Raw genomic sequence first — 13,918 nt, forward strand, 5'->3', positions numbered from 1 at the left:
CCTGAAGTCCCGCTTCCTTGAGAAAACTGCCCAGCAATATGTATCAGGGATGGGATAATTCTCCTAAGTCCTAAAGCAGTGATTTTTATGAAGGACTTGTGAGGGGTGTTGGGAAGAAGAGAAAGTAGTTTGTGTGTGCTTGGGAAAAGCATATTCAATATGATAATATGCTAAGTAATAGAATATAAGGCAATATAGTACTATATACACAAGATAGTCTGTATTACACTGAAAAAGATAAAATATGTATTCTTCTCAAAAGATAATCAACAAAAAAGTAAAACTCAACAAAATTGTCGCGGCTGGCGAACCTGCACAGAAGATAGACTCTTTAGGGATTCTTAGTGATATTCCCACAGAGGGGAACACACTAAACCCTAGTTGAGATGGGGGAGTAAGATTTTTTCTATTTATTAAAATGGAACATGGGTTATAACAAAATCGTCCAAGAAACCTAAAGGCTGAAAAATGTCTGTCTATCTGGTTTCAAATATCTCCTAAATGAACATTGCTTGGGAATTTCCAAATAATAGTCATAATGATGATGGTGATGACACTGATTTTGTGCCAGGCTCCGAGCTAGGAACACACCACATGGTACCTCCTTTGCTCTTCACCACATCCAGGAGGGAGGCAAGAAAAGTTTTGGTGGCAAGACTGCTTCTGTTGCTGCTTCAGCAAAGCTCAGTGACTTTCCTGAGGTCGGTTGAGTCTTTTCTCTCTGGGCCCTGCATTCCCGCTTCTGAGCTGTTTGCTTCCTGAATAGCAAGCACCTTCCTTGACCCTACTTGGCAGCCTGTTTCATAAATTAGTTTCCCTTCATTTAGGTGTGTTCTGTATCCCCTGGAGGATAATTAAAAAGTTAATTTTATAATAGTTAATATTAGTGTAGAGCTTCAGAGTCAGGGCCTTTTACCAAAATCCCACTTCTTTTCTATTTCCTTTTCAGCCTGCATTGTTGGGAAGCTCTGCAAAAGAGATTTTTGTTTACACGCTGTTGGCAGGGAGAGAACAGAATCTTTCCTGCATAGTTGTTTTTTGACTTTAAAAAATTTGGCTTAAAAATGTGTTTTTAACCCATAGAGGTGGGATCTTCCTTTTCATTTTGTTCTATAGAACTGGTTTATTGCTACTGATCAAGTTGTGCCTAAAAGTTACTATTATTGAATACATGTGCAGTAGATCCTAGTCTGAGATGGCATAACTTTAGAAATTTATTTTAGGCAGTTGAGTTAGGGAAGTTGTCCATAGGATTAGAATAAAACTGTTTCGTGTTGGCCCTTAGTTTGTGTTCTCCAAAGCATAGCAATTGTCTAAAATCTCACTCCCCTTTGTGTTCTAAATGGGCACCTGCATTGCATCAGAGGCCATGATGTATCTATCCAACTGGAACTGGAACTCTTGTCTCTTGATACTGTGCTATATCATCTCTTCATTCTGTAAGGGCTGGAGTTTTAAAGGACTGTACTTGAATCTCGTTTTTTGGTGGTGGTGGGTGTTAATGTTCCTGCCTCCCCTGCTGGCTTACACAAGAAGCTTAAGGTGCAATCAGACTATAAAATCCCGACCAGAAAGGAGATCGTAATTTCAGCTGCAGACTAAGCAGATAACAGACGACGGGCTATTCACTAGTCAGAAAGATAAGGGACCGAGTTTGATTCCTCATTAAAAGCTTCATGGTTTAAGTCTTTCAAAAAAAAGCAGCACTGGGTCGTTGCTTATGAAGTTACATAAACAGAGTGAAGTGCCATGGGGGAGAATGGAAACTCTTGGTGTGACCTATAATTAGAAAATTTCCACACAGAGAATAAAAACAGAGACTGTATGCCACTTCCTGACCCCACTCACCCAAAGAGGCAGAGCCATTGGTGGGAGACAGATAAGAAAACACCAAGGAAAGGAAACCTGAGTCCCGCTGTCTGTTTGGTCTGATGGGACTCAGCCTGAGAGCAGCAGACTGAAGGTGCCCTTATGCTCTAAGTCCCCTCCAAGGCACCAGGAAGAAGGAAAGGCATCACTTTCACAAACTGAAATTAACCAAATAACACAGCAGTATTCCACCCTCTCCCTCTAAAGGACCTTCCACGGTGTGGTTGCTAACGAAACAATCAAAGAAAGCCGACTGATTATAGTAGAATAAAAGGTCTGGGTTGGTAGACTGGCTCTTGTCCACCACTTCCGGCATTTGGGGCAAGTTGTTTTGCAGCCCTCAAGCCTTGTCAGTCTGTCTGTAGGATTAGGGTGATGCTGCCTGCCCGCCTCCTAGAGTTGGTGTAAAGAGTCAATGTGACGACGCATGTGAAAGCATTTGGAAAGCTGCAAAGACCCTCACGAATGCTGGATGTTCCTATGTTATGCACATTAAATATGTCCTTTTATAGTATGTTGTAAAAAATCATATCAGGAATCTAAAGTAGACTTTTTTCTTTTTTATAGATTCTGGCTTTTCTCACTATAGACAATCTCTGCGTGAGGGATGCAGTCAGTGGTATCAAGGGTCAGGTAGAGGTTGCTTCCACCTCTGCTGGGGCTCGCAAACACTCGGTGAGCTGATTGAGGTCAATCCTGAGAGCCTCCCGCCCCTAGGCTTCCCAATGCTGGAGTCCTTGGTAGGGAAGAGCAGGCTGCGGTGCCCTTCCTGGGTGTATGGCAGAGCGTCAGGATCCTGCTCTCCCACTTATTCGTTATGTGACTTTGGGAAAATGTGTTCACTTTTCTGAGCCTCCATTTTCTCCTGTGTATATATCTTCCTCCTATGTGTCCTCATATATATTAAAATGGGATAAGAACATTGACCCTGGTGGTTTGTCGGCAGGTTCCATGGTCAGTAGATAGGTGAACTGTTAGTGGACAGGGATTGCCTCCCAAGCACATCACACAGTGGCTGATATTGTAGATGCTCAATTAAAATTAACTGATGTTGAAAGAATCCTAGCATGGGGTCTTGCATATAATAGGTGCTGGTTAGAATTTTGGCTTCATTTCCCCAAAACATTCTTTTTTTTCTTAAAAAAGATGTCACTAATGAACTGAATGACCTCAAATAAACCCCTTAACCTCTCTGGGCCTCATTCTTTATCTGTAAAAGAAATTAGAATAATTGATCTCTCATGTCTGCTCTATCTAGCAAAGATTTGCTTTGCAAAAATCAAATCTACCCCCTACGGAGACCAGTTGTCGCTAAGGAGTAGACTGTAGCTTTGGAACTTGACTTAAAAGCAGTTGGTGTAAAAAACGAAAAGCCCTGAAATTTTAACCGACTTCAACTTTCACATGAAAAACTCCTCATTTCCCTTGGATGGTCCTGGTTTCTCCATAGCCCATCCAGTTAGTGTACCTTGCACTCTCAAGAGTGTCGTTGTTTAGAAGATAAATTATATGGTCGTGGAACGGTGAACGAGGAGGAAAACTGGCTGCCGGGCAGATAAATTCCTAACGTGTCTGCAGGACGTAAGGCATGGCCTCCTGCGCTCTGCACGGGCCGGAGTGGCTGTCCTGGATGTGCTGTCATGTTCTGGGCACCCAGAGGAGCTCCAGCACATCTGGAGGAACATAGACCTATGTCATATAAGGAACAATATTAGGAATGTGGGATGTTTAGCTTAGAGAAAGCTCTCACATGATATCCAAAATGTTTTAAAACCATCAAGTCTCTTCCAAGGGGCACCAGAAGGCCAAACAAGTGTCAGTGAGAGACTCACCAATGAGAAACGTGTTAGATTGATCATGGACGGTCCAGGCAGTGATATCAATCCTGTGTCAGGATATGGGACTATGTCTACAATACACTATTACATTTTTAAAAAGCTGGTGGCGGAGGATGGTGAGCTGGTATGTAGAGTCTGGTCCCACTTATGTAAAAATGCATGCCTAGGGGCCGGCCTGGTGGTGCAGTGGTTAAGTTCGCACGTTCCGCTTCTCGGCGGCCTGGGGTTCACCAGTTCTGATCCTGGGTGGGGACATGGTACCGCTTGGCAAAAGCCATGCTGTGGTAGGCGTCCCAGGTATAAAGCAGAGGAAGATGGGCATGGATGTTAGCTCAGGGCCAGTCTTCCTCAGCAAAAAGAGGAGGATTGGCAGTAGTTAGCTCAGGGCTAATCTTCCTCAAGAAAAAAAAGTTGCCTTTGGAAGTAGTGAGTTCCCCTTTTCTGGAGATATCCAGGGATGGGAACAGCTGGTCACAGCCATCAGGAGATACCGAGGTTTGACCGGGTGTTGAGTTAGCAATCTGTAAGGATCTGCCATCCCCGCAATTCTACTCCATTTTGAGATTCTATGAGAAAAAACCTTTTGTTGGCTACACTTGTGACCATTTTAAACCATAATCCTGGCTGGAAAGCAGGACTTAGGCTATTACTGTTACTCTCTGTTTTAAGATTTCCTCTGTTTAGTGTAGTTGTCATTCGTTTTGGTCATAGTGTTTTCATGCGATATTTCCGGAGTGGCTACTGTGTGCCTCACACTGTGCTTTACCTATGCAATTGCATTCAACTTTCACATTCGTGCATCATAGCATTATTATTATTTCCATTTTATGGATGAGGAAACGGAGGCAAAGAGAGGTAAAGCAACTTGCTCAATGTCACAGAGCTCATAGTGTGGTGGAGATTTTGGCTGTCAACTCTTTAACCTCCATTTGACTCCTCCCCAATTACGTACAAAAATGTGACCTTGGGAATGACCTCTTCTCTAAAGACAGTTTCTGATTAGTCTAAGCCAACAATCATAAGAAAAAAATTTTAAATTAACATTTTTCCTATTTGTTATAACTGGTATGATGATTTGGAACTTGCTCATGTGTTTTTGGGGGTTAATTGTCTGAGGAAATGACCTTGGCCCTGGTGGGACCAGGCCATCTGTCTGCCTGGGTGGGTGGGGTGGAAAAACACGAGGAGGGGGCACGGAGATTGGAAATCTTACATATAAAATGCAAAGACAAAGGTGCAGGTAATAATCTCTCCCAAAGTTGCAAATAAAATTGTCTTTGGCCGGAAGACAGCTATTGTTTTCAGGAGGGATTTTCTAAATTCCTTAATTTCCCCCTAAAATACACAAAGGAAAAGGTCTTGCTTTCTAGACTAGGAATGAGACAGCCTGCTTACTCGGCTTGTGTCCCTGCCATGTAACGGGTAGTAAACCGAACATCCCACCCTGGAAGGGGTTCCAGCCCCGAGGAGTGAGGGGAAGAGGACAAGCGGACGGGAGACCAAAGGGCGCCGGCGCAGGGGTGGCGGCAGGCAGCTGCGCCTGTCATCTCCTGGGTTGAAACTTCTGAGAGAGGACATGCGTTAAAAGCAGCCAGAGAAGTTTCAGGGAGTCTGAGGGCTGGGGCCTTGCCCTTATTTCACGGGCACAGCTTGGGACAATTGTAGTCTTTCTAGAGAGGCCCTCCATACCTCAGACTCTGGAAAAACTTGGGGGCCTGCAGCCTGAAGATCAGAGATGGCTGAGGGAGGCTTGTGGTAGCAGAGAATTCCCAGTTTCCCGAAGTGCCAAGGCTGGAGCGACAGGCAGTCTGGAGAATCCCAGGGCCTGGACGACAGAGTAGGTCACAGAAAATGGTCAAGGGAGGGAGGCTGGCTAGTTTCCCCCTGACCCCCTCAGGCCTGCTCGTGGACTGGAGGACCGTGTCAGTGGAATGAGTAGAGACTTGGCCTCTGTAAGACCCTTGAAGTCAGGAAGTTGAGGGAGGGATGTTTGTATGGGTACATGAAGACGGGTACAGGGCCCAAGGTCAAGGCAGCCTGAGATCCCTAAGGACGAGCACTCAGCCATAGACCCCCTGGCCACCTTCTCCCTGGCACATACAACGCTCCCTTCCTTCCAACCAACCAATCTACCCTGCTTTTTCTCTCCCCCAAGAACCCCATCTTGCCCCACCAAAGCCAGGAGGAGGGGAAACTACACTCCTTTCTCCACACTCCAGACCCCGTCCAGACCTCACCCGGACCACACTAGGCCAGCTGGATGGCTGAGAACCCGAAATTGAGCATTATCTGGAGCAGCACTGTCCAATAGAAGATTTTAGAAGGATAAAGATGTTCTAAATGTCCAGTATGCTATCCATGAGCCACATGTGGCTATTAAACACTTGAAATGTGACTAGTGACTGAGGAAGTGAAATTTTTTTCCAATTTTAATTGTTGTTTTTTTCTTGTAAAAAACAATATAATAGCATTAAAGGAGAATTTAAAATAGAAAACAGTATCACTCATAATCTTTACACCCTAACATAAAGTTATTTGCATATTCTCTTTGAGTCTTTGTTCTCTTCTATACCTATTTTTATGTTTTTTGAATCATATAACACATATAAGATAAAAATTAACTTTTAATTATTTTACTTTTAAGGATATCGAGGAAGAGAGCTAAAATATTTCTGAGTAAAGGGTAGTAAAAATAAACTTTTCTTTTGTATTTTTTGAGAATTATTTTAAAGAGTCTAAAGGAAAATCAGTGAATTTTAAATGTTAACTAATTAATATTTAAAATTAAATAGCCAGGGGCCAGCCCAGTGCCGCAGCAGTTAAGTGTGCAACCAGGGTTCGAGGGTTTGGATCCCGGGTGCAGACATGGCAGTGCTCCCCAAGCCATGCTGTGGCGGGCGTCCCACATATAAAGTAGAGGAAGATGGGCACGGATGCTAGCTCAGGGCCAGTCTTGCTCAGCAAAAAGAGGCGGATTGGCAGCAGAATTTAGCTCAGGGCCAGTCTTCCTCAGCAAAAAAATAAAAAAATAAATTAGATTGAATCGCCACAAGTGGCTAGTGGCCACCATACTGGACAGTACATGTTCTAGAGGGACTATTAATATACTGGATTGGGTTATGTTTTAAAGTAGAGAGGATGAAAAGTGAGTGTTTCCCATCCAACCAGCAGTATTGAAGAATGGGTTAGTTACAGATCAGATAAGGAAACCATCTCTTCTCTGTTTATCCAATGGTTGGAGATACATTCATAACTCCCTCCATATTATTGCTAAAGAATATGTGCTCATTGCTGAACAATCTGGAAAATACGGATGAACTAAAAGGAAAAATGAACTAACATCTATAGTCCCACTACTTCCCTTTTTATTTTAATAAAAATCTGTTCAGTCACACGTGTGTGTAGGTGTAGATGTGTTTGTGTATGATTATTTTTAAGAGTGGAATTATAGTGTCCTATTGTTTCGTAATTTGCTTTTGCCCTTGAATTATATAACCCTCAGATGAAAACACTGGGGCTGTCTTCAGAGTTTCCGGGTCATGAACAATGCTTTGATCAATGCCCTCGCAGCTAAACCTTTGGACACAGCCACAGCTCTTTTCCTGACTGCTGCTCTTCTCGATCCCGTGTGCCCCTGACTTCCGTGAAATCTTCTCCCTGGCACAATCAACACCCCCTTCCTTTCAACCAACTAATCTACCCTGCTTTTTCTCTCCCCCAAGAACCCCACCTCGCCCCACAGTGCAGGAATTAGAGGAAGATAATTACCTCATTTGAATCCAGGTGGGTGTTTACCAGGATTAAGCTGAACCAGAGAAGGTGGGTCTCCTCGCCTGGTTGGGAGTGGGGTTCTCTGCTTGTCTCCACTTAAGATTTAAGAGGCAAAGAGGCCATAGGGGTGTTTCCTGTTTATGGAAACCTCATCTTTTTTCACCTGTCCTTCCTGTTCCCTTCTTCCTGTCTTCATGGGCCCCCGACAATTTCCTGCTCTGTGTCCTGCCATGGAGGCTCCTCTGAGCTCATGGTGCGAGTGTTTGAGAGGATCCCCACTAGGTAGGATCATTGTGTATTCTGCTTACTCAGCTACAAATCTGTTACAAAACCCGTTTCCAATTCGACTGATTTCCATAGTTTAGTAATCTTCCCCCAGCCCGACTCCATTCTCTCAGTGGCAAACCATTGCTTTACGGTCACTTTCCTGGGATAGATTCTTTAAATGACTAAACAATGACACGAGTAAAAGGAGTAGGAAAGAGTCATCCATCACTGATAATTGCCTTCATGTTGTATGAATCACCCGCCGCTATTTGTATGCCGGAGTGAATAAGAAGTTACTGTAAAGAATTGCTGTAAAAATTATTTCATTTTATTCTGAAAAGGCAACACCTGGTCGTAGATCTTTGTTTAAAGTATATCTGAGAGCAATAGTGATTAATTTTATGTAGCAGATTATGGTTTCCAAAGCATTTTCATATGTTTTCTCACTCAGTTCTTATAAGCATTTTACCTAGAAGCAAACCAAAGCTGAGGAAAGAAGGAGAAATGAACCTTTGTGTTTGGTAAATACTTTACATACATAAATTCGTTTAATTCTCAATACAGTATGGAGGCAGATTTTATAGGCTTTGTTATCGCCATTTTACAGGTCAGGACACTGAGGTTCAGCATGGTTAGGTGATTCACAGAAATCACACAGCCAGCAAATAGAGGGGTGGATGGTACAACTTTGCTGTCAGACAAGCGTGAGGGAGCTCCTTCACTAGCTGTATGAACTTGGACAACTAACTGTGTTAATATATAAAATAGGGAGAATAAAAGTTCTTACCCCATGGGGGGGGGTGTCAAAATTAATCTAGATCCTGTCTATAAATACTTAGCATGGGGCCTGGCACACAGCAAACCCTTAAACATGTGTGTGTGTGTGTGTGTGTGTGTGTGTGTGTATGTGCATGAGTGTGCCAAAATTCAAAGCCAGGTTCTTGGTTTCCTGAGCCTCCACCGCTTCATCTTCCCCCTCCTGGTGACTCAGTCCCTTCTGGGCAGTAAGACTCAGTTTGACCCACTTATCACCTTTGTGTGAGTTGGGGGAAGGGCAGGAGCAAAGAGAGGCATTTCCAGATCTCTGTGCCTGCCACCTCCTCTCCAGCCAGGGAAGGTGCTGGCCCTCTCTGTCCCTGAGCATCTTCTTCATCAAGTGGCTCATGGGGTCTGTTGATAAGGTGGGGACTCTTACAAGCTTTCTCGGATGTCTTAGAGCAAAATAAGTTGTAAGCCACATAGACTTGGGAATGACAAGGTGACACATATGGAAAATTGCCCATGACTCAGGGACACTATTGGTTAGGTTGAGTAAGCCTAAACGATGGCCTCCAAACCAAGTAAATAATTATAATACAATCAACTACAATTGTGGAATTGAGCAGAACTCTCTGTGATTTTAGAATGGTCTTTATTCTTTCCCTTTAGGAAAAAAAGACAGGAAGTAAGCGATCAGGAAATGCAGTAACAATAGCCTTTTCCTGGAAGAGTGGCTCTGAAGCGATGACTAAAGGTCCAGACGTGCTGGGTTTAACTGGCAGAGCCCAAGACCAGGGGCCACCGTGGAGAGAGGGGCAGAGGTAACTTAGAGTGGACAAAGCCGCCTGTTCAGCTGAAGGGTATTATTTACTATTCCCTATCTGGCAAAAATAAATGAGAGATGACGGCAAGATCACATTGGACCTGCAGCCCATCAAGTTGTTGATTGGCAAAAACTGCTACCTGACTCTAAGCCTTTAAAAAGTTCTTAGTATCAGACAGAAACTGCCAAGAAGGGCTGCCTGCATTTGCTTTGATAAAGGAAACATCCTCAAGGTTTTTGAATGCTTAAAAAAGGTAGCACCGCCAGCAGACAGCAACATTTTGTGGGCCTGTTGCTCCTCGGTCTTTTAATCCACTGAATTCTGTGTTTTGAAAGCCTTTGTATGACTAGCAGCATTTATTAAGCCAAGAGTTGTTTTCTCTCTTTAAAAATAATTGGGGCCAGGCTGGTGGTGTTGTGGTTAAGTTTGTGTGATCCACTTCAGCAGCCCGGGGTTCACAGTTTGGATCCTGGGAGCAGACCTGGCACTGCTCTCAAGACACGCTGTGGTGGTGTCCCACATACAAATTAGAGGAAGACTGGCACAGACGTTAGCTCAGGGCCAATCTTCCTCACCGAAAAAAAAAAAATTGAAAAAAGAATTAATTATAATTTGTTAAACATAAAACTACTTTCTGAATGTCTTATCAGCCTTAAGTAATCAGTGTTATCACACAGTGTTAATTTAGTTTCAGGCAGGAGCATTTTTTCCAGCAAATTTGTGATTTCTCCTAAGATTTGTGAAATATTGAAAAGCCCCTCTGGAGTCCCTCTATTTATCTCCTCAGACCCTTTGGGGGACTAGGAGCCTCAGCATCTGTTTTGCAAGGGTTCCTAGGAAAGGAGGAAGTCCTTTCCAATGGAGCATCAGATTCAAGTGACACTAATGTTTTTATTTCTTTGAAAAATATTTAAAGAAAAAATTATTCATAATCCTACCACTTAGACAAGTTATATAAGAAGAGTGTCTTCTTCCACCCTCTTGTTCCACGCCCCAGAGGTAACGCTGTAACAAAAATGGTGTGTTTTCCTCCCATTTCTTTTCTTGACTCTGCCAATTATATATATACCTACTTTTGTACAAAATAGGATGCAATTTGCTACTTTTTATTTAGATTTTTCATATCAGCACCTAGAATTCTTTGTTTCTTAGAAGAGTTATACAATAGTTGACATTTAGCAATGTTTATTATGTGCTCTTTATTCTTCTAAGCACTTTACAAGTATTAACTCACTTTAATCCTCACAATGACCTAGGAGGTAACCACTTTTATCATTCCCATTTTACAGAGGTAAGAGCCAGAGGCCTTGAGAGGTTAAGTACCATATAACAGTAATGCATATAACATTATATCACACAACATTAATGCAACCAGGATTCCAACTCAGATGATTTGGCTCTAACCCACACAGCTCAGCTCTACCACTCACGGTTGTAGCCCCTGTGCCGTGGACAGACCACAGTATAGGCAGCCATTCCAATCACTTTCTTCTTTGTTATCTCAATGCTTAATGAACATCCTTGTACATACATCTTTATGTACTTGTGCTTTTCTTTCTGAGGGGTTATCTCCTAGAAGTGGGATTGCTGGGTCAGACAATAGATGTATTTAAAATTTCAATTAAATTTCCTTTTTTTTCTTCTTCTTCTCCCCAAAGCTCCCCAGTATATAGTTATATAGTCTAGTTGTGAGTGCCTCTGGTTGTGCTATGTGGGACGCTGCCTCAGCACGGCCTGATGAGCCGTGCCACGTCCCTTTCCAGGATCCGAACCAGCGAAACCCTGGGCCGCCGGCCCGAAGCGCAGCACGGGAACTTTACCACTTGGCCACGGGGCCAGGCCTAAATCTCCTTTTTGAGGATCTGCTAAGTGCCAAATATGTCTTCCCATTCACCATCACATTTCACCTTCACGGCCATCTTGTGTATATATCACCATGGTCCTCATAGCCCATAGGGGTTAAGAGACCTGTATTGAATCGCGCAGCTGATCAGTACATGAAATCCCAGCCCGGGTCTCCTGGCTCCGCCTCCTGTGTTAATTTCACCATACGGGGCTTTTAGTGCTGTAATCATAAGGAAGGTTTTTGTGATTTATTCTTCAGAGCCAGAATTTAAGCCTAAACCACCAAGATCTGGAGTCTCTGTTCTCTCTCAGTTAAAACAGCAGTTTGTGCTCCTAGAAAAAATCAAATATTTCACCATTGGCTTTCTGAGTTCTTGGTTAATTGAATCCTTTTGCCAAAATGATAAAATGCTCCCCTTTTGCATTTGGGGTAAGTTGATATGAGTTAATCAGACTCTGTGAAGTGTGTCGAGCAGTGTATGACCTATCTAGGTATGTGTGGGAGCAGTTCCACCAGATGTGAAAGTCAAATTAGTCAGCCTGGTTGCTCCCTGCAGCTGGGGTGAAGGTTTATCTGGGAAAGAGGCTGAATCTCTTGGCTAAAACAAGACTTTGGGTTTTATCCATGGTTTCCCATATTCTGTGTCCTTCAATAATTAAGAGTTGGCTCTAGACCAGTAAGGTGGGAGCCTCAGAATTAATATGTGGGAGTCTGAGTGAAAACCGTTTTGATGCTTAATATTACCTGGAGATAACTATTGGGTCTGTAAGCTTAGCCAGGAAATCTCATGAAAAGAGTTCCTTTGTTGATATATCAGCTCCTGTTTTATTGTATTTGGTGCAGTGATCCAATGAAAAAAATAATTTTTACCTTTAAGGTTTATTTGTGGGTTGGACCCAGAAGCAAAGGAACTCAATACTGAGAAAGGACCAGGAGAAAAATGAATTAATGAAGCCTCTGCAAAGCTCTGAGTGAAGAATGCTATGGTGGCCATCCATGGTCTGCCCTGCCCAGTGCCCTTCATCCACACACACAGTAAATCTCTTGCTTTTGGAAACCACATCTCTCTGATACTGATCTTATGGTTTGGATGGAGATGGCACTACTCCCTGGCTCTAATGGGGACTCAACTCCAACCACTGAGAACACCACATCTTTCTGGCCATGGTAACTAATTCTGGGGTGGGCCCTTGACTAATGCCAGATGAAACAGAGACAAGCCTGAACATCTTGTTCAAATTCTTGGGAGAGAGATCATTTCTTTCTGTTGGGATTGCTAAGCTGGCAGAATGTACACCTAGAGCTGCTGGAAACCATCTTGCCACCACAGAAGGAGAACCTGCCACAGAAGGAAGCCAACATAAAGGAAAGCAGAGCCAGGGATGGGTAATAATTCCTGATGACACCCTATGAGTATCTGGATCCAGGCGTACGCGAATCCAGACTACTCAGGTGTTTGTTATATGAACAAATAAAGTCATTTTTTTTTTTGTTCCAGTCAGTGTGAGATTTTTAAAAATCTCCAAGAATTTGAAATCTAAATATTCTATACCCAGAAATGAAGAACCTATCAATGTATAAGTTTATAGCCTGGAGAAATGTCAGAATATTCTGTTCATTTTCATGGTGTTACAAAAAAGAAAAATATCTCAGTGATGAGACTGTTTCCCTGTTGGCTGGTTTCCAAAATATGTCAGGATGAGAAATCATATTATTCTTTTTCTCGCTCCCTAATGTGTTTCTGACAACCACATGGTGTTCAGATAGCCACTGTTCATGTACAAATTCCCTCCCTGTCTGGCCAACCTTATCGTGCTCAGTCGTATCTCTGTTTTGCAAAGACTAGGTGTCCCTTCTCCCTCTTGTCTTTGCTCTACACATCCCATCTCTTATCTGGAGCTCTGTGGAAGCCAAGTTTCTCTTTTCAGATGAGCATCTCCCCACACTAACATATGAATCACATTGACATTACAGATTGTCCTTACCCTCCAGGTCTCGAAGAAAAGAGAAGGCTAGGAAGGCTTAAGTAGTTGTACGGGTGGCAAACTACGGAAAGAGAAATGAGACTGCTGAGCCCACAAATGCAAACAGAAGTTCACTTCAGCCCTGTGTTAGAAGGATCAAACAAGAGAGCAAGTTCGTGCTGTCCATCTGTTACCAGGAGCCATATCTTAGACCCCCGATGTAGGATTGTAAAACAGAGTGGGCCCAAGGCCAAGAGGGCATTGAAACTGGGATTTCCCAATTCCAAATGTCTGCTTTACACTGTAGGAAAACCATGCTCATTTGGTGAGAATTTATATCATATTCTGTACCAGTTTGCAATGGTCAGATGAGGCCCAGCACTGGCCTGAGCATCCCTAGATTAGAGATTGAAAACTCCACTGCCCGTGGGTGCCAGGAAGCTGGCAGGGTTGGGTGAAGGGGACTGAGTGGGGCCTGAGTACTCGCTTGCATATTTAAAGGGAGCCGCCACTGTTCAGCCCCATCCAGGGGGCATGTGCATGTGCATGTGCACTGCGGCTGCCAGCTCTTCAATGCTTCACAGAAGGGCTGGAAACCCAGAAGCCATCAGTTTTAAACTCTGACTTGACAATAACATCAGTGATAGTGCCAGGTGGCTGGATTTCGCGTTGTGCTTAAACTTAGTTTAGTTCACTTTGGACAGAACCCAAAGTGTCGTGGTTTAGAGCACAAACTCTGGTGTCCAGCCAACCTGGATTTTTGGCTTGGCTTTGACACTT

At 43.3% G+C, this 13,918-nt stretch overlaps 1 long non-coding RNA gene across 4 annotated transcripts in view; it reads left to right on the forward strand.

The window, feature by feature from the left end:
- LOC139082580 (uncharacterized) overlaps positions 1–13,918 on the forward strand; it is a 140,543-nt gene that overhangs the window by 99,904 nt on the left and 26,721 nt on the right. For 3 of the 4 annotated variants that reach the window (XR_011538733.1, XR_011538736.1, XR_011538734.1), the window contains 2 exons: positions 9,174–9,325; positions 12,052–12,671. The exons of the other annotated variant lie outside the window; for it this stretch is intronic. This is a non-coding gene — a long non-coding RNA (uncharacterized lncRNA). Of the gene's footprint in view, positions 1–9,173; positions 9,326–12,051; positions 12,672–13,918 lie in introns of those variants that run through there. 4 annotated transcript variants of the gene reach the window in all.

Source organism: Equus przewalskii, chromosome 3, assembly GCF_037783145.1.
Source record: "Equus przewalskii isolate Varuska chromosome 3, EquPr2, whole genome shotgun sequence".
Lineage (NCBI taxonomy): Eukaryota > Metazoa > Chordata > Mammalia > Perissodactyla > Equidae > Equus > Equus przewalskii.